The sequence below is a fragment of the Tachyglossus aculeatus genome, chromosome X1 (assembly GCF_015852505.1).
Source record: "Tachyglossus aculeatus isolate mTacAcu1 chromosome X1, mTacAcu1.pri, whole genome shotgun sequence".
NCBI lineage: Eukaryota > Metazoa > Chordata > Mammalia > Monotremata > Tachyglossidae > Tachyglossus > Tachyglossus aculeatus.
In genome coordinates this window covers 39,908,763-39,934,140 of record NC_052101.1, presented here as the reverse complement: position 1 = coordinate 39,934,140, position 25,378 = coordinate 39,908,763, and positions in this window count along the sequence as shown.

The window sequence follows — 25,378 nt, the reverse complement described above, 5'->3', positions numbered from 1 at the left end:
ATGTAACAGAGTTGGTAGACACGTTCCCTGGCCACAACGAGCTCCTATCTCCCTCCTCTGCAGTCCATACTTTAATAATAAATAATGATGGCATTTATTAAGTGCACTGTTCTAAGCACTGGGGTGGGGAGGATACAAGGTAATCAGGTTGTCCCACATGGGGCTCACCGTCTTAATCCCCATCTTCCAGATGAGGTAACTGAGGCACAGAGAAATGAAGTGATTTGCCCAAAGTCACACAGCTGACAAGTGGCAGAGGCGGGATTGGAGCCCATGATCTCTGATTCCCAAGCCCGTGCTCTTTCCACTGTGCTACACTGCTTCTCTTTGCTCTCTTTGCTCTCCCCCCTCCATCGTCCCCCTCTCCATCCCCCACATCTTACCTCCTTCCCTTCCCCACAGCACCTGTATATATGTATATATGTTTGTACATATTTATTACTCTATTTATTTATTTTACCTGTACATATCTATTCTATTTATTTTGTTAGTATGTTTGGTTTTGTTCTCTGTCTCCCCCTTTTAGACTGTGAGCCCACTGTTGGGTAGGGACTGTCTCTATATGTTGCCAACTTGTACTTCCCAAGTGCTTAGTACAGTGCTCTGCACACAGTAAGCGCTCAATAAATACGATTGATTGATTGATTCCTCTACTGCCTAGATCATTTTTCTAAAATGTGAATTCACACATCTCCCTATACCTCAAGAACCTTCACTGGTTACCCATTTCTCTCCACATCAAGCAGAGACTCCTGGCCACTGGCTTTGAGACATTCCATCATCTCTCTCCCTCCAAAACCCCAGCTCACCTACTTTGTTCCCCTAAGCAAACCCACTCACTCCATCTCATACCTGATTCTTCCACCTCTGACTTCTTGCTCACAATCTCCCCACATTGGCTCAAATTATCTCTCCTTCGAATCTGCTAATATTACAGCTCTCTCCACTTCCAAGCTCTTCTAAAATCACATTCCCTCCCAGAAGCCTTCCTCGATTAATTTCTTTCCCCGCCCCAGGTCATGTGCCCCAACTACCACTTCAGCACATGGACAACAAATATGTACTTACGTACTCACAACCACATGTAGCATTTCTGTACATATAGACTTGTACTACTACTACTAATAATTATAATAATAATAATAATGGTATTTGTTAAGTGCTTACTATGTGCCAAGCTCTGTTCTAAGCACTGGGGTAGATATAAAGTAATCAGATCATCCCACATGGGGCTCACAGTCTTAATCCTCATTTTACAGATGAGGTAACTGAGGCACAGAGAAGCTAAGTGACTTGCCCAAAGTCACACAGCAGATGAGTGGAGGAGCCAGGATTAGAACCCATGACCTCTGACCCCCAAGCCCGTACTCTTCCCACGAAGCCACGCTGCTTCTCTACTCTACTATTTAAGCAGTGAGGCCTAGTGGAAAGAGCACAGGCTTCGGGGTCAGAGGACCTGGTTTCTAATCCCAGCTCCTCCATTTATCTGCTGTGTGACCTTGGGCAAGTCATTTTCTTTCCTCTGTGCATCAGTTATCTCATCTGGAAAATGGGGGTTGAGACTGCGATCCCCAAATGGGATAAGGGAACTTGTTTATAGTCACCCCAGCATTTAGTATAGTGCCTGGCACACAGTAAATGCTTAACAGATAATAATAATAATCAATAAATACGTGATGATAATAATAATAATAATAATAATAATAATAATGGTATTTGTTAAGCACTTACTATGTGCCAAGCACTGTTTTAAGCACTGGGGTAGATACAAGATTATTAGATTGTCCCATGTGGGGCTCAGAGTCTTAATCCCCATTTTACAAATGAGGTAATTTTTTGCAGCTGAGGTAACTGAGGCACAGAGAAGTGAAGTGAGGGCCCCAAAGTCACACAGCTGACAAGTGGCAGTGTGGGGATTAGAACCCACAACCTCTGACCCCCAAGTCCATGCTCTTTCCCCTAAGCCACGCTGCTTCTCATAAAGAGGCAACGATGTCTGGGAGAGGCGGCTTGACTATGGAGAATATGCAGAAATCAACATTATTGGTCCTCTGGATTATTTGGATGCCACCTCCTTGAAGTTGAAAATGGCCCTTCCTCACTTCGTGTCCCACCAGCCCTGTTATGAATTTCGATTCAGATAGTTTTAATTAAACGCAGTAGGAAGCTGACTTGGGGAAAAGTCATGGGAGAGTGAAATAAATAACTGGCCATGTTTTCAACAAGTGTTTCAAAGTTTTAAGGTGAGAAATACCTGCGGCAGAGTCAAGCAGCGTGGTCTAGTGGTTAGAGCACAGGCCGGAGAGTCAGAAGGACCTGGATTCCAGGTTCTGTCACTTGTCTGCTGTGTGATATTGGGCAAGTCACTCATTTCTCCGTGCCTCAGTTACCTCAGCTGCAAAAAGGGAATTGATTCTTTGAGCCCCATGTGGGATTGTGTCCAACTGATTGGCTTTTATCTGCCCCTGCACTCAGTACAGTGCCTGGTTCATAGTAAGCACTTAACACAGTAAAAATACGATTGGAGAGCAATGAATACAGAAAAAAGAAAAAAAGAAGAGGAGGAAAGGATTGAGAATTTCTTAGAGCAGAGAGCTTCTTTCATCTAAGCAAGCATTTCATCAACATAAAGTATATCCTCATAACTGATAAAAGAGATGCTTATTGCATGACATGCATGACAATAGGAACATATATGACAAAAGGTGGGACATGGAGGCTGAAGAGATCCAAAGCTTGCCCATAGTAAGAACCTAGTTTTATTATTATTGTTCTTGCCCATAGTAAGAACCTAGCAAATACCATTTTTATTATTATTATTATTATTATTATTATTATTCTATAAGGCATTAAGCCTCAGCATAAACTCAAGGTCTACAGACAATTGTAATGCCCAACTGAGAAACCTTATTCAATTTCCTGAGAAGTTCCTTCAATTCCACCTTCTTAACTTCAAGTAGCCAATTATAATTACAAATAATGGGAACCTGGTTAAATCAGCTTACCATTATCTAAGTAATGCTCATTGCAACATAGTTTTGCTAGATATGGCATTTAAAAATAAATAGATGGCAACAGAAGACCCAAACAGCTCCTATACCACAAGCTGAAATGGGAAAGCCATAAGCAAGAAGAAACAGTTTTCAAAATATTAAACAAAGTTTCAGATCATTGAAATAACTGAGAAGCAGGAGCAGAAGACAGAGAAGCCTCACATAAAGCATTCATTCATTCAATTGTATTTATTGAGCGCTTACTGTGTGCAGAGCACTGTACTAAGCGCTTAGGAAGCACAAGTTGGCAACATATAGAGACGGTCCCTACTCAATAGTGGGCTCACAGTCTAGAAGGGGGAGACAGAGAACAAAACAAAGCATATTAACAAAATAAAATAAATAGAATAAACATGTACAAATAAAATAAATAAATAGAGTAATAAACATGTGCAAACATATATACATATAAGCAATAAGAAATGAAGCAGCGTGGCCTAGTGGAAAGGGCACTGGCTTGGGAATCAGAGGACTTGGGTTCTGTCTCCGGCTCTGCCATCTGTCTGCTGTGTGATCTTGGCCAAATCACTTAACTTCTCTCTGCCTCAGATATCTCATCTGTAAAATGGAGATTAAGACTGTAAGCCCCATGTGGCACATGGACTGTGTCCAACCTGATTAGCTGGTATCTAACCCAGTGCTTAGTACAGTGCCTGGCGCATAGTAAGTGCTTAACAAGTACCATAAAAATATAAAATAAGCACTGGGGAAAGGTACAAATGGAATAATTCGCATAATCACCCCTGATCTACAGGAAATTGACAGTTTAAAATGGAAGCAAAGAGGGGATGGGCCAGACATTCAAGGAAAGTAATAGCATAATAAAAGAGCAAAAACAAATTTATAAAGAATTTTTCATCAAAATTATTACTGAATGCTTATAACAGAAAAAAATAGATTAAAGATAAGGCCCTGGTTTCAAGGAACTCAGAATCTAACAGCAAACGATTATAGAAACAATTAGCAATTTACCTTTGTAGATTCCATTTTAACACTCAAAAAAGATCTGCTGGGCAAAATTGTTCAGAGCAACACAAGGAACTCTTGGGCCTCAGTTGCCTCATCAGTAAACTGGGGATTAACACTGTGAGCCCCTTTTGGAATATGATTCTGTTCAACCCGATTGGTTTGTTGGTGTCCCAATGCTTAGTACTCTACTACCTAGTAGTAGAAAGTGCTTAAAAATACAATAAAAGAAACCGCTCAGAACAGTAAACAGATTCACCCCAACAGCCTCAGAGGCCACTGTCTCACCTGCATAATAATAATAATGATAATAATGATGGCATTTATTAAGTTCTATGTGCAAGGCACTGTTCTAAGCGCTGGGGAGGTTAAGGTGATCAGGTTGTCCCACGAGGGGCTCGCTTTCATTCATTCAATCGTATTTATTGAGCACTTAGTGTGTGCAGAGCACTGTACTAAGCGCTTGGGAAGTACAAGTTGGCAATATATAGAGACAGTCCCTACCCAACAGTGGGCTCACAATCTTAATCCCCATTTTCCAGATGAGGTAACTGAGGCCCAGAGAAGTCGTGACTTGCCCAAAGTCACACAGCTGACAATTGGCGGAGCAGGGATTTGAACTCATGACCTCTGACTCCAAAGCCTGTGCTCTTTCCACTGAGCCACGCTGCTTCTCTACCTTCTCTGCTCCGCTGAGAAGGTGGGACTTGACCGTGGTCATGACAGGTGATGTTTTTGGGGGGCCCTAAACAGCCCCCAGCCGCAGTGGGAAACTTGAGCTACACTTCTCCCTCTCCCACTCTCTGTTCCTGGGATGCCGAAAGTGGTTAATGTGATGGCAGACATCAGAGATGGATCAAGAAAATGGCAACAGCCAGAAATAGAAAGGAAAAGAGATCCAGACCACATGTCTTAGCAAATGCTTCAGCCCCGCAAAGAGCCGGCACACAGAAGATCTGGGGATTTCTGTACGTTTTGTCATTAATCAGTCGATCAATGCCATTTATCAAGCACTTGATGAAGAGTACTGCAATAATAATAATAATAATTGTGGTGTTTGTTAAGCACTTACTGTGTGCTAGGCACTGTACTAAGCATTGGGATGGATACAAGCAAATTGGGTTGGACACAGTCCCTGTCCTATATGGGGCTCACCGACTTAATCCCTATTTCACAGATGAGGTCCAGAGAAGTTAAGTGAGTTGCCCAAGGTCACACAGCAGATAAGTCAAGCAAAAACTCCTCACTATTGGCTTCAAAGCCCTCACCACCTTTCCCCTTCTTACCTCACCTCCCTTTTCTCCTCTACATCCCAGCCTGCACACTCTGCTCCTCTGGTGCTAACCTTCTCGCTGTGCCTTGTTCTCACCTGTCCCGCCGTCAACCCCTGGTCAACATCCTAATAATAATAATAAAAATAATGATGGTATTTATTAAGCGCTTACTATGTGCAAAGCATGGTTCTAAGTGCTGGGGTAGATACACAGTAATCAAGTTGTCCCACGTGGGGCTCACAGACTTAATCCCCATTTTACAGATGAGGTAACTGAGGCACAGAGAAGTCAAGTGACTTGCCCAAAGTCACACAGCTGACAAGTGGCGGAGCTGGGATTTGAACCCATGACCTCTGACTCCAAAGCCCGGATTCTTTCCACTGAGCCACGCTGCTTCTCATCCTACCACCAGCCTGGAATGGCGTCCCTCCTCAAATCCGCCCAACAATCACACTTCCCCCCTTTAAAGCCCTACTGAAGGGTCACCTCCTCCAAGAGGCCCTCCCAGACAAAGTCCCCCTTTTCCTCAGCTCTCCCTCCCCTCCACATCACCCCAGTTCACTCCCTTTCCTCTACCCACCTCTCCCCATGGCACTTGATGATGATGATGATGGTATTTGTTAAGCGCTTACTATGTGCAAAGCACTGTTCTAAGCGCTGGGGAGGTTACAAGGTGATCAGGTTGTCCCCCGGGGGGCTCACAGTCTTAATCCCCATTTTACAGATGAGGTAACTGAGGCACAGAGAAGTTAAGTGACTTGCCCAAAATCACACGGCTGACAGTTGGCAGAGCCGGGATTTGAACCCATGACCTCTGACTCCAAAGCCCAGGCTCTTTCCACTGAGCCACGCCGCTTTCTATAATTCTATTTATTTATATTGATGCGTATTTATATGTTTTGATGTCTGTCTCCCCCCCTTCTAGACTGTAAGCCTCGTGTGGGCAGGGATTCATTCATTCATTCATTCAATCGTATTTATTGAGTGCTTACTGTGTGCAGAGCACTGTACTAAGCGCTTGGGAAGTACAAGTTGACAACATATAGAGACAGTCCCTACCCAACAGTGGGCTCACAGTCTTGAAATTTGTCTCTCTTTATTACTGAATTGTACTTTCCGAGCACTTAGTATAGTGCTCTGCACACAGTAAGCGCTCAATAAATACGATTGAATGAATGGATAAATATAAATACATTTTGTATATGTTCATAAGTTCTGGTGGAGTGGGGTGGGGTGAATATCAAGTGCTTATTCATTCATTCATTCATTCAATCATATTTATTGAGCCCTTACTGTGTGCAGAGCACTGTACTAAGCACTTGGGAAGTACAAGTTGGCAACATATAGAGATGGCCCCTACCCAACAATGGGCTCACAGTCTAGAAGGGGGAGACAGACAACACAACAAGACATGTGGACAGGTGTCAAGTCGACAGAACAAATGGAATTAAAGCTAGATGCGCATCATTAACAAAATAAATAGAATATTAAATATGTACAAGTAAAATAGAGTAATAAATCTGTACAAACATATATACAGGTGCTGTGGGGAGGGGAAGGGGGAGAGGAAAAAGGGGGCTCAGTCTGGGAAGGCCTCTTGGAGGAGGTGAGCTCTCAGTAGGGCTTTGAAAGGAGGAAGAGAGCTAGCTTGGCGGATGCATGGAGGGAGGGCATTCTATCATCATCATCAATCGTATTTATTGAGCGCTTACTGTGTGCAGAGCACTGTACTAAGCACTTGGGCAGTACAAATTGGCAACATATAGAGACAGTCCCTGCCCAACAGTGGGCTCACAGTCTAAAAGGGGGAGACAGAGAACAAAACCAAACATACTAACAAAATAAAATAAATAGGCCAAGGGGAGGACGTGGGCCGGGGATCGACGGCGGGACGGGCGAGAACGAGGTACAGTGAGGAGGTTAGTGGCCAGAGGAGCGGACGGTGCGGGCTGGGCTGGAGAAGGAGAGAAGGGAGGGGAGGTAGGAGGGGGCGAGGGGATGGACAGCCTTGAAGCCGAGAGTGAGGAGTTTTTGCTTGATGCGTGGGTAGAGATGCATATTGCATGGGTGACACTAAGGAGTAGGAGAAATGAGAGCTTAGTCAGGGAAGATCTCTTGGAGGAGATGTGATTTTAAATAAGGCTTTGAAGATGAGGAGAGTGGTGGTCTGAGGTACATGATCAACAAGTTAGCTTCATAAAGATTATCTCTGACCAGGCTTTACTAAGTCCCGCCGATACTGCTCATCTGAAGCATGGCTGGAAGAGACAGGTAGGGGCAAGTTCAAAGTCCAGCCTCTGACGAGAATGGACACTAGTCATTACCCATTGCGGGTTCCGCCGCTAATAAAGGGTATTTTGAAGTTTTTTGTTGTTCTTTCTCTTAACCCTGCCAACAGCTCTACCAACTCAATGCTTTCCCTCTTTCTGAGTGGGTGGCAAGAGGGATGGGAAACCTGAGAAGAGGGGGATCCAACTTCCAGATGGGGCACAGCGCATTTGATCCAGGCTCATTCAGTCCTAGGTATTCCAGCCCGAACATGGAGAATACGTTTTATTAAAATGCTCCTCTGGTACACATCCTGTTTCAGGTTTACCTAGGAAGCATCATTGTTTTCCAACATTTAATTACAGGGTTATCATTCTCCTGTTTACTGTTTGCAACTTATGTCAGCCATCTGAATTTAAACACTATTTTCTTTAGAGCTTTTCCAGTGACTATCATTATTAACCTGGACTCAGTCAACGAGACCTTCCTTCAGGGATCCAGGAACCCAGCTTCACAGTGCACTGTCGCCAAATACTTGGTTTGGCGAGGACATAAGCACTTGATATCATCACGGGGAGGAAACGTGTCTGCTAATTCTGCTGTATTGTGCTTTCCCAAGTGCTTAGTACAGTATTCTGCACATAGGAAGCACTTAATAAATACCATTGAATGATTGATTGATTGATATCATCAAAAGCCCAGCCCGCATCCTCCACTCCTCTGCCGCTAACCTCCTCACTGTGCCTCGTTCTCGCCTGTCCCGTCGTCAACCCCTGGCCCGCATCCTACTCCTGGCCTGGAATGCCTTCCCTCCACACATCCACCAAACATCCATCACACATCCCTTCAAAGCCCTACGGAGAGCTCACCTCCTCCAGGAGGCCTTCCCAGACTGAGCCCCCTTTTTCCTCTCCTCCTCCCCATCCCCCTTCCCCTACCCCCTTCCCCTCTCCACAGCACCTGTATATATGTTTGTACAGATTTATCGCTCTATATATTTTACTTGTACATATTTACTACTCTATTTTGTTAATGATGTGCATATAGCTGTAATGCTATTTATTCTGACGGTTTTGACACCTGTCTACATGTTTTGTTTTGTTGTCTGTCTCCCCCTTCTAGACTGTGAGCCTGTTGTTGGGTAGGGACCTTCTCCATCTGTTGCTGACTTGTACTTCCCAAGTGCTTAGTACAGTGCTCTGCACACAGTAAGCGCTCAATAAATACGATTGAATGAATGAATGAATTCATCGAGTGCTTACTGTGTGCAGAGCACTGTGCTAAGAGATTGGGAGAGTACAACAGAGTTGGTAGACATATTCCCCGCTTGCAGTCTAGAGGGAGTTTACAGTCTAGATTGTCACCTCACCCTCATCCTCACAGCACTCATGTACACGTAGAGAAGCAGCACGACTCAGTGGAAAGAGCCCGGGCTTTGGAGTCAGAGGTCATGGGTTCTAATCCCGACTCCGCCACTTGTCTACTGTGTGACTTTGGGCAAGTCACTTAACTTCTCTGGGCCTCAGTTACCTCATCTGTAAAATGGGGGTGAAGACTGTGAGCCCCATGTGGGACAACCTGATTACCTTGTATCCCCCCAGCGCTTAGAACAGTGTGTGGCACATAGTAAGCACTTAACAAATGCCATCATCATTATTATTATAATCATATCATAATTGATCATATTTCAATTTATTTATATTTATGCCTGTCTCCCCTTCTAGACTGTAAGTGCCTTGTGGGCGGGGAATATAGCCACTAACTTTGTTGTATTGGACTCTTCCAGGCACTTAGTTCGGTGCTGTGCACTCAGTAAGCGCTCAAAAAATATCAATAATTGATTGACATAAACAGACTTCATTCAGATTCAGGCAAAGCATTAGGGTAAGTGCAGACAGAGATCACCCAGGATTTACTAAGCTGCTAATTACATTCGGTGACTAAAGATTTTTGCTGGCTCCAGCCATTTGATGGGGATTGTTCTGTTGACCTAGTTTACACCCTTTCCATTCTGATCCGATGCATTTCACTTCCCCTCTGAACCTTGGAGCAAAGTGACATCACTCAACAGCTACCATATTGTACGCCAGAAGTGGTTTGAAGGTCAAAGGTAAGCAAAAGAATTTCCAACTGAGAGGGAAGTGGAGTCTGTGGTAGGAATTAAAGGTCAGAATTAGCTGGGTTAAGTGTAGGATCATAAAAAAAAAGGCTTGTCACCTGACCTTTAGATGGGCAGTTTAGCTGGGGAGTTAAAGCAGACTGCAAGTTCCTTGTGGGCAGGGAAAGTGTCCACCATCTCTGTTATTCTGTAATAATAGTAATATTAATGATGGTATTTGTTAAGCGCTTACTATGTGACAAGCACTGTTCTAAGAGCTGGGGAAGATACAAACTAATCAGGTTGGACACAGTCCCTGTCCCACATGGGGCTCACAGTTTTAATCCTTATTTTACAGATAAGGTAACTGTGGCAAAGAGAAGTGAAGTGACTTGTCCAGGGTCACACAGCAGACACATGGCAGAGCTGAGATTAGAACCCAGGTCCTTCTGATTCCCAGGCACATGCTCAATCCATTAGGCCATGCTGCTTCCCAAGCACTTAGTACAGTGCTCTGCACATAGTAAGCATTCAATAAAAACCACTGATTGATTGATCAAGTCTGTGAGGCTTGCCCATCCTTGGGATTTTGCTTCCTGCATGTCCTATAATTTTTTACTTTGCCCTGGACACTCCCTGCACCTCTCTACAGCAGTTTTTCTCCTCGGTGACATCGCAGCATTTGCCAGGAGTTTGCTTCAGTGCCTTCCTTGGGGACCACAGATCTCAAACGATCAATAAATCAATCCATCGGGGGTATTTATTAAGCACTTCCTGCGTGCGAAACACCTTCGTACAACTTGGTACCTCCAGAATTCTGGTGCAGTTGAGAGTTGGCACTCCATATAATAATAATAATAATAATGGCATTTGTTAAGCACTTACTATGTGCAAAGTACTGTTCTAAGCGCTAGGGGGGATACAAGGTGATCAGGTTGTCCCACGTGGGGCTCACAGTCATCATTCCCATTTTACAGATGAGGGAACTGAGGCTCAGAGAAGTTAAATGACTTGCCCAAGGTCACACAGCAATATGTCCGGCTGCTTCACTAAAGGACCTCCTGAGACTGCTGTCTTAGACTGCAAGCCCGTTGGGTAGGGATTCGTTGCCGAATTGTACTTTCCAAGCGCTTAGTACAGAGCTCTGCACACAGTAAGTGCTCAATAAATACGACTGAATGAATGAATGAATGCTGCTCTTGCCTCTGTGCCACCTAAGAATTTTCTCCAAGGTCGCCAACATTTATTTATTTAATTGTATTTATTGAGCACTTACTGTGTGCACAGCACTATATTAAGTGCTTGGGAGCATACAATACAAGAATAAACAAGACACATTCCCTTCCTACAAAGAACTTACAGTCTAGAGGGGGGAAAAGACATTAATAGAATTAAATAAATTACAGACATGGACATAAGTGTGCTGTGGGGCTGGGTGGGGGTGTGAATAAAGAGAGTAAGTCAGGGAGTGGGAGTAAAGGAAAGGAGGGCTTAGTCAGGGAAGGACTCTGGGAGGAAAAGCTTTGAAGTGGGTGGAGACAGACAGCTCCTTCATGGTTCTGTCTCTGGGGTAGATGTCTGTCTTTTTCTAGTCTGGAGCCACCAGCTGAAGGATCCAGCATTAGCGTGGTATCTATGATACCCATTTATAGAAAGGGGAAATGGAAATTTGCCCAGCCCATTTCACAGAGGTAAGAGATTGAGGTCCTCTGAAGAAAATGACATCCCCTCTCAGGATTGCACCTAGAGAGTTTCCAGTAGTCTGCCTGTCTCAGCTAAGGGAGGGAGAGTCAAGCAGAGGCCTACCCATTCCAATCCTAGCTTGGCTAAAGCATGGAAGGCCGTCTGCTACAAGTCAAAACTCACCTGTGCTGGGCAGCAGTGACATGGGAGAGAGTGGAGGGAAGAGACTCAAGTTTACCGTAAGGGAAAAGGCAATGGTAAACCACTTCCATATTTTCACCAAGGAAACTCTTGGGTTAGGCTACCAGAACGATTGCAGATGGAGGTAGAATGTTCTGGAAGCCAACTTGTACTTCCCAAGCGCTTAGTCCAGTGCTCTGCACACAGTAAGCGCTCAATAAATACGATTGAATGAATGAATGAATGGGAGAAATGTGTCCATGGAGTTGTTATGGGTTGGAGAAGACTCGATGGCGTAAGACAAGAATGGAACCATCACTGACTGCTTTCTACTGCTTAATCACTGATGTATGTTCTCTCTCTCTCTCTCTCTCTCTCTCTCTCTCTCTCTCTCTCTCTTTGGGGTCTTCTCACTTTTGTGTTTCATCTCCTGGTACTCGTCTTGATAACTGCAATATACTGTCTAGACTGGTTTTCAATTGCCTCTCTCAGCAAACAAGATCACTGATTACAGCCCCTTTTAGTTATTGCCCTATCTCTCTCCTCCTCCTCTTTTTACATGGCATTTGTTAAATGCTGACTATGCATCAAACACTGTTCTAAGCACTGGAGTAGATGCAAGTGAAAGTCCCTGTCCCGCAAGGGGCTCACAGTCTAAGTAGGAGGGAGGACAGGAGAACTGAGGCACAGAGAAGTTAAGTGACTCGCCCAAGATCACACAGCAAGCATTGGGCAGAGCTGGGATTAGAATCCAGGTCCTCTGACTCCCGGCGCAAAATCTTTCCACTGGGCCATGCTGCTTCTCAAAGTGCTAAGCGCTTAGTACAGTGCTCTGCACACAGTAAGCACTCAATAAATACGATAGAATAAATTAATCCGTAATCCCTAAGAGAACTGACAACACCTGTTGCCTTCGATTCCTCTCTACCAGCTTCTTCCTTGATCTTCTACAGTAACTTTTTGGGCCCCTTCATTCAACCAAGATGGTATTCTCTGATGTCACCAATGATGTCCCAAATACTTTCTCATCTCCCCCACCTCCAACCCTCTATTCATGCTGTCCCCCCAGCTTAGAACACCATTCCTCCCCTAATTCTCCAGATCTCACTATTCCCACTTTGAAAGCCCTCCTCTTAAAATGTCTCTTCCTCCAAAAAGCCTTCCTTGACTAATTACCAACACCCTGAGTTATTTCAGCCCAGCAACTGCCTCTAGCAGTTTTGTATTTATTTAAATCTATCTTTAGCACTTGTTTACCCCATTGGCTATTAGATTGATTTATTCTGATCCAATTGTTTCTGATTATTTTTATGTCTGTCTGCCCCATTAGAAAGTTCTTGAGCTTCTGTTGCTCTTTCCCATGTGCTTAGTACAGTATATTGCACTCAGTAGGTGATCAATAAATACCATTACTACTACTAGTACTACTACTAATACATATCTATATATAGCCATAGTTTATTTATATTGATGTGCATCTCCTCCTTTAGACTGTAAGCTCATTGTGGGCAGAGAACATTTCTGTTATATTATTATATTGTACTCTCTGGAGTGCTAAATTCAGTGCACTGTACACATAAGTGCTCAATGAATATGATTAATTGATTGATTGGCTAGTGCTATTACTACCACTGCTACTCTACTCATTCACTCATTCATTCAATCATATTTATTGAGCGCTTACTGTGTGCAGAGCACTGTACTAAGCGCTTGGGAAGTACAAGTTAGTACTAGGGGTCAACAGACCCTTTAAACACCTTGATGCATGACTTCTGATGATCCTAGACCTACGGGTCTACAGCGGGATCACGATTTTTCTCATTTGAGTAGTAAAACCACATTCGGACTAATATGATTGCAGAATAGCAGCCAAGTGAATGCCTAGATTTCAATAATAACAATTGAGAAAAGGAAGCCGAGTAAATAAATATGCTCAATTGTTTTGACTAAATATTATCGGTTAAATTCTATCTCTTCTTGAGAAAACATTCCAAGCAAGGCTAATCTAATGAATACCGGGCGGGGGGGATTTTGGAAAAGACATGCTACAATAGAAAAGCAGCATGGCCTAGTAGATAGACCATGGGCCTGTCACCAGTGACCTTGGGCAAGTCACTTCTCTGTGCCTCAGTTACCTCACCTGAAAATGCAGATTAAGACTGTGAACCCCTTGTAGGACATGGGCTGTGTCCAACCTGATTACCTTGTATCTACCCTAGCGCTTAGAACAGTGTCTGGCACCTAGTAAGCACTTAACAAACGCCATTTAAAAAAAATTAAAAAGACCTACAAGTGTGCCGTAAGTACTGTCTGTATCGCCAAAAAGAAAAACCTAATAAGTGTGCCATAGTGACTCTCCGAATCGCCAAAAAAACCCCCAAAAAAACCTAATTAAGTGTGCTGTAAGTACCATCTGAATTGCCAATAAATCCGCTTATCTTATCTAAAGTTACCACTTGTGCAAAAACTGTTGCCAAGCAGCAGGTCACATCACAAATCAGTTATTGTAGTGCTGGAGCATGATTCCCTAAACTCAATAAACGACTTCAATCTTCTATAAAACACATTATACATGTTAATAATTTCACTGGGCAAAAAGTCGCCGGAGTTAGGATTTGGCGATTGCACCAAGGTGTTGTTTATTGATAGATCTGTAATGTTAAACAGTTGTCTTACCAGTAGCCTGGTCTCAAAGCCTCAGGATTGTACCGAAAAGTTATCACTACCCAACGAACTCCTTCAACTGCTGAAATTATGTAATATTAATGAGGACTAGAATCTGCAACTGTATTTGCCAGCCCATATTGTGGTTGAGCTGATTTTCTGTAATGGGCTTCTGAAGGGTGACCTAGCTTCCTGAAGTGCCTCCGGGTTCAACCGCCCATGTAGAAATAATAAATACATAAATAATTTAGAAATGGAAATAGGTAGCATTATGGCATGTCCTCCTGCCTCTTGTTACTTAACAGCCCGGCAGCTTGGTAGTTAGAAATCCCTCTGTTCAGGGGAATTGGAGGTCAGCTGGATCTCCGGGCTCTCCACGTGTCCAGCTCCGTTTTTAATTCGTGAGGCAAAGTCGAAAGACAATCTGCTCAGCCATTTTAATTTCCAGAAGCAGAAGGAAGTTAGTGACGTGCCGGTTTCTGTTTTGGCCATTTTGTGGAAGGATTCACTATACTTTTTTTTTTTTCAATTGACCCCTCAGAAGTCATTCACTTAGAGGGTGAATTCAGGCTTTTAAGGGTGGCAAAAAAAATGCACAATAGCAAATCCTTTTATTTTATTTTTTTTAATCCCTTACCTGGAATTGAACAGTTATTTTGTTTTTCCTCAGCGGCTCAACGAGCACATCGATTTCCAGCCTCTTAAAGGGACCTGATCCATCCGGCCTCCTCCAGCCATCTGCTCCCAGTCTCCCTGCCCACCCTCAAGGCGAGACAAGGCTGGCAAGAGGCCTCTGGGTTTCGAAAGAAGGTGTTGGCTGAGCTAAGTCAGTTTGGGTGTTTACTGACCCCTTATTATGAGCGAATAACCAGATAATTGTTGGACCGATACCAGATAGACGAGTCCGACAGGGTCCCTGATCCTACAGGAGTCACAATCAAAGCGGTGGAGGACACGCACATCAAAAGAGAGGTTGAAAGTAGAGTCCATCACAGGCTTAAAATTTGAGGCCCAGCGCTCACCCAGTCCAGACCCATTCTGAGTCAGCTCAAGGGTAATGGGTGCTATAAAATTCAGGGCCTGCTGACTGAAGTGCCAGAGTTCTTTTATTTTGAACAGTATTTAATAATAATGATGATGGTATTTGTTAAGCGCTTACTATGTGCCAAGCAACGTTCTAAGGGCTGGTTTAGATACAAGGTTAACAGATTGTCCCACGTGGGGCTCGCAGTCTTCATCCCCATTTTGCAGATGAGGTAACTGAGGCCCAGAGAAGTGAAGTGACTTGCCCAAAGTCACACAGCTGACAAGTGGCGGAGCCGGGATTAGAATAAGTAATTTTAATAATTTTGGTATTTGTTGAGCGCTGACTACGTGCCAAGCACTGTTCTAAGTGCTGAGGGAGATACAAGGTAATCAGGTTGTCCCACATGGGGCTCACAGTCTTAATCCCCATTTTCCAGATGAAGTAACTGAGGCACAGAGAAGTGAAGTGACTTGCCCAAAGTCACACAGTTGATAAGTGATGGAGCCGGGTTTAGAACCCATGACCTCTGACTCCCAAGTCTGGGCTCTTTCCACTGAGCCACACTGCTTCTCTAACCCACTAGCTCTGACTCCCAAGCTTGGGCTCTTTCCGCTATTTATTAAGCACTTACTAGGTGCCAGGCACTGTATTAAGCACTGGGGTAGATACAAGCTAATCAGGTTGGATGCTGTCCATGTACCACAAGGGGCTCACCATCTTAATCCCCATTGTACATATAATAATAATAATAATAATAATAGCATTTATTACATATTTACTACTTATTTACATATTTATTACTCTATTTATTTATTTATTTATTTATTTTACTTGTACATTTCTATCCTACTTATTTTATTTTGTTGGTATGTTTGGTTCTGTTCTCTGTCTCCCCCTTTTAGACTGTGAGCCCACTGTTGGGTAGGGACTGTCTCTATGTGATGCCAATTTGTACTTCCCAAGCGCTTAGTACAGTGCTCTGCACATAGTAAGTGTTCAATAAATACGATTGATTGATTGATTGATTGATTATTAAGCACTTACTATGTGCAAAGCACTGTTCTAAGCACTGGGGAGGTTACAAGGTGATCAGGTTGTCCCACGGGGGTCTCACAGTCTTAATCCCCATTTTACAGATGAGGTAACTGAATCCCAGAGTAGTGAAGTGATTTGCCCAAAGTCACACAGCAGATAAGTGACGGAGCCGGGATTAGAACCCATGACCTCTGACTCCCAAGCCTGGGCTCTTTCCACTATTTATTAAGCACTGGGGTAGATACAAGCTAATCAGGTTGGATGCTGTCCATGTACCACAAGGAGCTCACCATCTTAGTCCCCATTGTACATATAAGAATAATAATAATAATGATGGCACTTATTAAACACTTACTATGTGCAAAGCACTGTTCTAAGCACTGCGGAGGTTACAAGGTGATCAGGTTGTCCCACAGGGAGGCTCACAGTCTTCATCCCCATTTTACAGATGAGGTAACTGAGGCCCAGAGAAGTGAAGTGACTTGCCCAAAGTCACACAGCTGATAAGTGATGGAGCCGGGATTAGAACCCATGACCTCTGACTCCAAAGCCCGGGCTCTTTCCACTGAGTCACGCTGCTTCCCCTATGAGGTATCTGCTATGAGGTATCTTACATAGGAGGCAGCTGCGACACAGAGAAGTGAAACGACTTGTCGAAGGTCACGTAGCAGACAAGTGGAGGAGTCAGGATTAGAACGTAGGTCCTTTGGACTCCTAGATCATCATCATCATCATCAATCGTATTTATTGAGCGCTTACTATGTGCAGAGCACTGTACTAAGCGCTTGGGAAGTACAAATTGGCAACATACAGAGACAGTCCCTACCCTACAGTGGGCTCACAGTCTAAAAGGGGGAGACAGAGAACAAAACCAAACATACTAACAAAACAAAATAAATAGATATGTACAAGTAAAATAAATAAATCCTTGCTGTATCCAACAGGCCATGCTGCTTCTCACTAGGCCACACTATATCGTTATTATTAACCAGTCAATCAATCAATCAATCATATTTATTGAGTGCTTACTGTGTGCAGAGCACTGTACTAAGGGCTTGGGAGAATACAACACAGCAATATGACAGATACATTCGCTGCCCACAAGTAAATCAGGTTGGACACTGTCCCTGCCCCACATAGGTTCACAGTCTGAGTGGGAGGGAGAAGGATTTAATCCCCATTGTACAGATGAGGTAACAGAGGCACAGAGCAGTGAAGTGACTTGTCCAAGGTCACACAGAAGACAAAAGGCAGAGCCAGGAGTAGAACCCAGGTTCGTCTGACTCATAGGCCCAAGTACTATCCACTGGGTCACGCTACTTCTCATAGATTATTATTATTATCATGGTTATTAGCGGTAGTAATAATAATAATAATGGCATTTATTAAGCGCTTACTATGTGCAAAGCACTGTTCTAAGCACTGGGGAGGTAACAAGGTGATCAGGTTGTCCCCTGTGGGGCTCACAGTCTTAATCCCCATTTTCCAGATGAGGGAACTGAGGCCCAGAGAAGTTCAGTGACTTGCCCAAAGTCACACAGCTGACAGTTGGCGGAGCCGGGATTGGAACCCATGACCTCTGACTCCAAATCCCAGGCTCTTTCCCCTGAGCCACGCTGCTTCCCTGTAGCCCACTGTTGGGTAGGGACTGTCTGTATATGTTGCCAACTTGTACTTCCCAAGCGCTTAGTCCAGTGCTCTGCACACAGTAAGCACTCAATAAATACGATTGATTGATTGATAGATTGATTGATTGATTGATTTCACGCTCCAGCCTCCCTCCATCATGCCTCTTTCCAATGGGTTCTGTAGGTTGGACATGCGTCCTAGTTCCCACAGACCAGGAGGGGAGACACTACAGCCCTGAAGCAAGTGGAAGCAAGCTCTGCACATAGTAAGCGCTCAATAAATACGATTGATTGATTGATTGATTGATTGATTGGAAAGGGCAGGGCACCTCAGAAAAAAGCTCTGAGAACAAATGAATTTCCACCACAAAATAGTGTCCCTCTGATGCTGTTGGGTAGGGACTGTCTCTGTGTGTTGCCAGTTTGTATTTCCCAAGCGCTTAGTACAGTGCTCTGCACATAGTAAGCGCTTAATAAATACGATTGACGATGATGATGATGATGATGATGATGATGCCATCGTGTTTCACGGCGTCCCTCCTTGTAACGCCAACGCCTGGGTCTCGAGATCAGGGTCTGTGGCCTATCATTGCCAGCCACCCTATTCTCAGTCATTCATTCAATCGTATTTATTGAGCGCTTACTGTGTGCAGAGAGCACTGTACTAAATGCTTGGAAAGTACAATTCGGCAACAGATAGAGAAGCAGCGTGGCTCCATGGAAAGAGCCTGGGCTTTGGAGTCAGAGGTCATGGGTTCAAATGCCGGCTCTGCCACTTGTCAGCTGTGTGACTTTGGGCAAGTCACTTCACTTCTCTGGACCTCAGTTACCTCATCTGGAAAATGGGGATTAAGATTGTGAGCCCCCCACCGTGGGACAACCTGATCACCTTGTAATCTCCCCAGCGCTTAGAACAATGCTTTGCACATAGTAAGCGCTTAATATATGCCATTATTATTATTATTAGAGAGAGACAATCCCTACCCAACAATGGGCTCACAGTTTAGTAGAGAAGCAGCGTGGCTCAGTGAAAAGAGCACAGGCTTGGGAGTCAGAGGTCACGGGTTCAAATCCCGGCTCCGCCGCTTGCCGGCTGTGTGACTTTGGGCAAATCACTTCACTTCTCTGGGCCTCAGCTACCTCATCTGGAAAATGGGGATTAAGATTGTGAACCCCACATGGGACAACTTGAACGCTTTGCATCCTCCCCAGCGCTTAGAACAGTGCTTTGCACATAGTAAGTGCTTAACAAATACCAAAATTATTATTAAGGGGGAGACAGACAATAAATCAAAACAAGTAGACAGGCATCAATAGCAGGCGGTTGATCAAGCAATCAATCAATGGAGGTTATTGCCTCCTCCTCTTCTTCTCTTCTCCTCCTCTCCCCATCCCCCTCCTTCTCTTCTCTTCCTTCGCTTCTAGACTGCGAGCCCACTGTTGGGTAGGGACCGTCTCTATATGTTGCCAACTTGTCCTTCCCAAGCGCTTAGTACAGTGCTCTGCACACAGTAAGCGCTCAATGAATACGATTGATTGATTGAGCGTTGACTCAGAGCACTGTACTAAGTGCTTGGGAGAGTACAATCCAAGAAAATCAGCTCTTGGCCAGCCTAGCACTCATCTGTAAAATGGGGATTAAGACCGTGATCCCCTCAACCTGATCACCTTGTAACCTCCCAAGTGCTTAGAACAGTGCTTTGCGCATAGTAAGCGCCTAATAAATGCCATCGTGAGTACGGGGCACGGCACCATCATCGTGGGAACCAGAATTAGGCTTGAGGTGAGACTGAATCATCTTTGTGGGGCGGGGTGGGGAGGGTCAGAGAGCTTCCCAAGCCAAACCCAGCCTTGGCCGGGGTTTCAGCAGGCTAAATTGAGCCAAGACAGGGCAGGGCTCCAGTCTGAACTATGTAATGCAGTGCTTTCAAAAGAGATGTGGTCTGGATATTCTTCAGGAGGCTGCATTGTGATTTCAGAGAATCGTAGAGCTAAAAGGAAACTTGAAGGTCACCTTTTTCAAGTCCCCGTCTCCCAATAGGCCTAAATCATCCAGGACAGAGAAGTGCTTTTGCTTCTTTAAAGACCCCCTTAGTGACGATTCCCTTGGCAGCCCATTCCAGTATTTAATTACCCTGATAATCAGAAAATTCTTCTTTGTTCTGTTATACCGACTTCTCCCAAGTGTTAATAATAATAATAATAATAATAATGGCATTTGTTAAGCACTTACTATGTGCAAAGCACTGGAGGGAATACAATGTGATCAAGTTGTCCCACGTGGGGCTCCCAGTCTTAATCCCCATTTTTACAGATGAGGTGACTGAGGCTCAGAGAAGTTAAGTGACTTGCCCAAGGTCACACAGCAGACTTGTGGTGGAGCTGGGATTCGAACCCATGACCTCTGACTCCAAAGCCCGTGCTCTTTCCACTGAGCCACGCTGCTTCTCTGTACAGGTAAGTACAGTGCTCTGCAAATGGTAAGCGCTCAATAAATACCACTGATTGATTGTTGTTTCCTCTAACTCCTTGCTGAACTGTAAGTTCATTTTCTCTTGTTTGTTTTAACTGAGCATCATACTCACCTTTATATACATGAAGATAGTTTAATCATTTCATTCATTCATATATTTAATCATATTTATTAAGCGCTTACTGTGTGCAGAGTACTGTGCTAAGCACTTGGGAGAGTACAATATAACAATAAACAGACATATTCTCTGCCCACTACAAGCTTGCAATCTAGTGGGGGACAGTCTTCTTAGAAACCTCTTCTCCAGGTTAAACAAACTTCTCCAGATAGGACCTAAAATCAATCAATCGTATTTATTGAGCGCTTACTGTGTGCAGAGCACTGTACTAAGCGCTTGGGAAGTACAAGCTGGCAACATATAGAGACAGTCCCTACCCAACAGTGGGCTCACAGTCTAGAAGTCTAGAAATCAGTGATGAAAAAAATTTGCTAAGCACTTACTATAATAATGTTTTTTATAATAATGTTTTTCATTAAGCACTTACTATGTGCCAAGCACTATTCTGGAAAAGATACAGTACACTCAAATCCAACCCAATACCTGTCCCGTGTGAGATTCACAGTTAAGCGGGAAGGAGAATAGCCACAACCCCCATTTTACAGATGAGGAAGCCCAGTTAAGTGAAATGACTTGTACATTTGTATTTGTACATTATTTGTACATATCTATTCTATTTATTTTATTTTGTTAGTGGCAGAGTTGGGATTAGAACCCAGGCCTCCTGACTCCCAATCCTGTGCTCTTTTCACTGGACTACCTCTTAACAATTTTTTTTCACCCTTCTCTGAACCCTCTTCAGTTTCTCTAAATCCTTTTTTAAAATATTAAGTGACACAAACTGAACTCAAAAATCTAATTAACGTCTGGCCAGAGAAGACTATAGTAGAAGGATTAATAATGATAATAATTACGGTATTTGTTACGCGCTTACCAATTGCCAAGCACTGTTCTAAGCACTAGGGTAGATACACAATAACCAGATGTCCCACATGGGGCTCACAGTCTTCATCCCCAGTTTATAGATGGGGTAACTGAGGCACAGAGAAGTTAAGTGGCTTGGCCAAGGTCACACAACAAAGTGGCGGAGCTGCGATTAGAACGTACGACCGCTGACTCCCAAGCCTGTGCTCTTTCCACCAAGCCACGCTGCTTTTCTTAATTACTGCTGCATGTCACATTTTGTTGGTTCATATGCGGCTCGTGGTCCATTTATGACCACGAGCAGCCCGGCCTGGTGGAAAGAGCACAGATCTGGGAGTTAGAGGACCTAGGTTCTACTCATAATAATAATAATAGTATTTGTTAAGTGCTTACTATGTGCAAAGCACTGTTCAGGTTACAAGGTGATCAGGTTGTCCCATGTGGGGCTCACACTTTTAACCCCATTTTACAGATGAGGCGACTGAGGCCCAGAGAAGTGAAGTGACTTGCCCAAAGTCACCCAGCTGACAGTTGGCGGAGCCAGGATTTAAACCCATGACCTCTGACTCCAAAGCCCGGGCTCTTTCCACTGAGCCACGATGTCTCCACCACGTGCCTGCTGTGTGACCTTGGGCAAGTCCCTTAACTTCTCTGTGCCTAAATTGCCTCAAATGTAGAATGCAGACTCAATACCTGTTCTTCTCCTTAGCCTGGAAGCCCTGTGTGGGACAGGTATTATATCTGACCTGATCATCTTGTATTCATTCAATCGTATTTATTGAGCACTTCCTCTGTGCAGAGCACTGTACTAATTGGGAAGTACAAGTTGCCAGCATATAGAGAACGGTCCCTACCCAACAGCGGGCTCACAGTCTAGAAGGGGGAGATGGACAACAAAACAAAACATATTAACAAAATAAAATAAATAGAATAAATATGTACCAACGAAATAGAGTAATAAATGCATACAAACATATATACATATATACAGGTGCTGTGGGGAGGGGAAGGAGGTAAGGCGGGGGGGATGGAGAGGGGGACGAGGGGGAGAAGAAGGAGTCAGTCTGGAAAGGCCTCCTGGAGGAGGTGAGCTCTCAGGAGGGCTTTGAAGGGAGCCCTTGTATCTTCCCAAGGGTTTAAACCAGTGCTTGGCATATAGTATATGTATATATGCATATATGTTTGTACATATTTATTACTCTATTTATTTATTTATTTTACCTGTACATATCTATTCTATTTATTTTATTTTGTTAGTATGTTTGGTTTTGTTCTCTGTCTCCCCCTTTTAGACTGTGAGCCCACTGTTGGGTAGGGACTGTCTCTATATGTTGCCAATTTGCACTTCCCAAGCACTTAGTACAGTGCTCTGCACATAGTAAGCGCTCAATAAATACAATTGATGATGATGATGATAGTAAATGCTTAACCAGTACCACAATTTTGATTCCCCAGATCTGTTTCTACTGATTCTACTGTTTCTTTCTGGGGAAGCAGCGTGGCTCAGTGGAAAGAGCCCAGGCTTTGGAGTCAGAGATCATCGGTTCAAATCCCAGCTCTGCCACTTGTCAGCTGTGTGGCTTAGGGCAAGTCACTTAACTTTTTTTATGGCATTTATTAAGTGCTTACTATGTGCAAAGCACTGTTCTAAGCGCTGGGGAGGTTACAAGGTGATCAGGTTGTCCCTCGGGGGGCTCACAGTCTTAATCCCCATTTTACAGATGGGGTAACTGAGGCACAGAGAAGTGAAGTGACTTGCCCAAAGTCACACAGCTGACAATTGGCGGAGCCTGGGTATGAACCCATGACCTCCGACTCCAAAGCCCGGGCTCTTCCCACTGAGCCACACTGCTTCTCTGGGCCTCAGTTACCTTTCATTCATTCATTCATTCATTCATTCATTCAATCATATTTATTGAGCGCTTACTGTGTGCAGAGCACTGGACTAAGCGCTTGGGAAGTACAAGGTGGTGACATATAGAGACAGTCCCTACCCAACAACGGGCTCGCAGTCTAGAAGGGGGAGACAGACAACGAAACAAAACATGTGGTCAGTTGTCAAGTCATCAGAAGAAATACCTCATCTGTAAAATAGGGATTAAGACTGTGAGCCCCACGTGGGACAACCTGATTACCTTATAAACTCACCAGCGCTTAGAACAGTGCTTTGCACATAGAAAGCGCTTAATAAATGCCATTATTATTATTATTACTGGATTTGGGCAGAGATTGCCTTGCTCCTTCCTGGTTGTTATTTTTGGCTTTTCCCCTGTGGGCACATATTTCCCCTCATTTGTCCCTACTGAAGTTCACCCAGTTTTGATTTACCACGTTCACGCATGGGAAGCGGTTTAGCGTAGTGCAATAAATATTTATTTATTTATTTATTTTACTTGTACATATCTATTCTATTTATTTTATTTTGTTAGTATGTTTGGTTTTGTTATCTGTCTCCCCCTTTTAGACTGTGAGCCCACTGTTGGGTAGGGACTGTCTCTATATGTTGCCAATTTGTACTTCCCAAGCGCTTAGTACAGTGCTCTGCACATAGTAAGCACTCAATAAATACGATTGATGATGATGATGATGATGATGATGATGACTGTGGGGCCTGAGAGTCAGAGAACATTTTTTATGGTATTTGTTAAGCCCTTTCTATGTGCCAGGCTCTGTACTGAGCACTGGGGTGGTTACAAGTAAATAGGGTTGGACAGTCCCCGTCCCACAAGGGTTTTACAGTCTTAGTCCCCAATTTACAGATGAGGTAACTAAGACACAGATAAGTCAAGTGACTTACCCAAGGTCACACAGCAGGCAAGTGGCAGAATTTGGATTGGAATACAGGCTCCCAGGCATGGGCTGTAGCCACCAAGCCATGCTTCTTCTCATCTTGTGAACTTGAGTTCACATTACAGTCTTAGTCCTCAATTTACAGATGAGGTAACTAAGACACAGATAAGTCAAGTGACTTACCCAAGGTCACACAGCAGGCAAGTGGCAGAATGTGGATTGGAATACAGGCTCCCAGGCATAGCCACCAAGCCATGCTTCTTCTCACCTTGTGAACTTGGGTTCACATAGGCTGTTTGTGACTTTGGGCAAGTCACTTAACGCCTCGGTGCTTCAGTTTCCTCCTCTGTAAAATGGGGATTCAATGCCAGTTCTCCCTCCATGCGGACAGCAAGCCCCATCTGAAACTGTGCCTGACTGAATTATCTTGAACTTCCTCAGCGCTTACTACAGTGCTTGGTACGTAGTCAGCATTCAACATTGCCAACATCACTTTCAGTTCTATTTTTGTCTTACAAAAGCTAAGCGGCCCCTCCCACCTTAATTCCTTCGAGAGTTTTAATATTATATGTTTTGGATTCCTCCCCAGGATATTGATAAAGTCATCAGAGAAGCGGAAAGAGCGCGGGCTTTGGAGTCAGAGGTCGTGGGTTCTAATTCTGCCTTCTCCACTTGTCAGCTGTGTGATTTTGGGCAAGTCACTTGACTATTCTGAGCCTCAGTTCCCTCATCTGTAAAATGAGGATGAAGACTGTGAGCCCCCCGTGGGACAACTTGATCACCTTGTATCTCCCCCAGTGCTTAGAACAGTGCTTTGCACATAGTAAGTGCTTAATAAATGTCATTATTATTATTATTATTATTATTAATAAATTGCTCTGTTAATAATAATTATGGTACTTGTTAGGCTCTTAAATTGCTCTGTTAATAATAATTATGGTACTTGTTAGGCTCTTAATAATAATAATTATGGAATTTGTTAAACATTTACTATGTGTCAAGCATTGTTCTAATATATAGCAATATGTAATATATAGTCAGAGGTTGTGGCTTCTAATCAGGACAACTTGATTACCTTGTAACCTCCCCAGCGCTTAGAACAGTGCTTTGCACATAGTAAGCGCTTAATAAATCCCATCATCATCATCCTCAGATGAGGTAACTGAGGCCCAGAGAAGTTAAGTGATTCCCAGGACCATTATCAGAGGGGCACCACGGATGCGGAGTTGGAATTCAGTGTCAATCAATCCATCAACC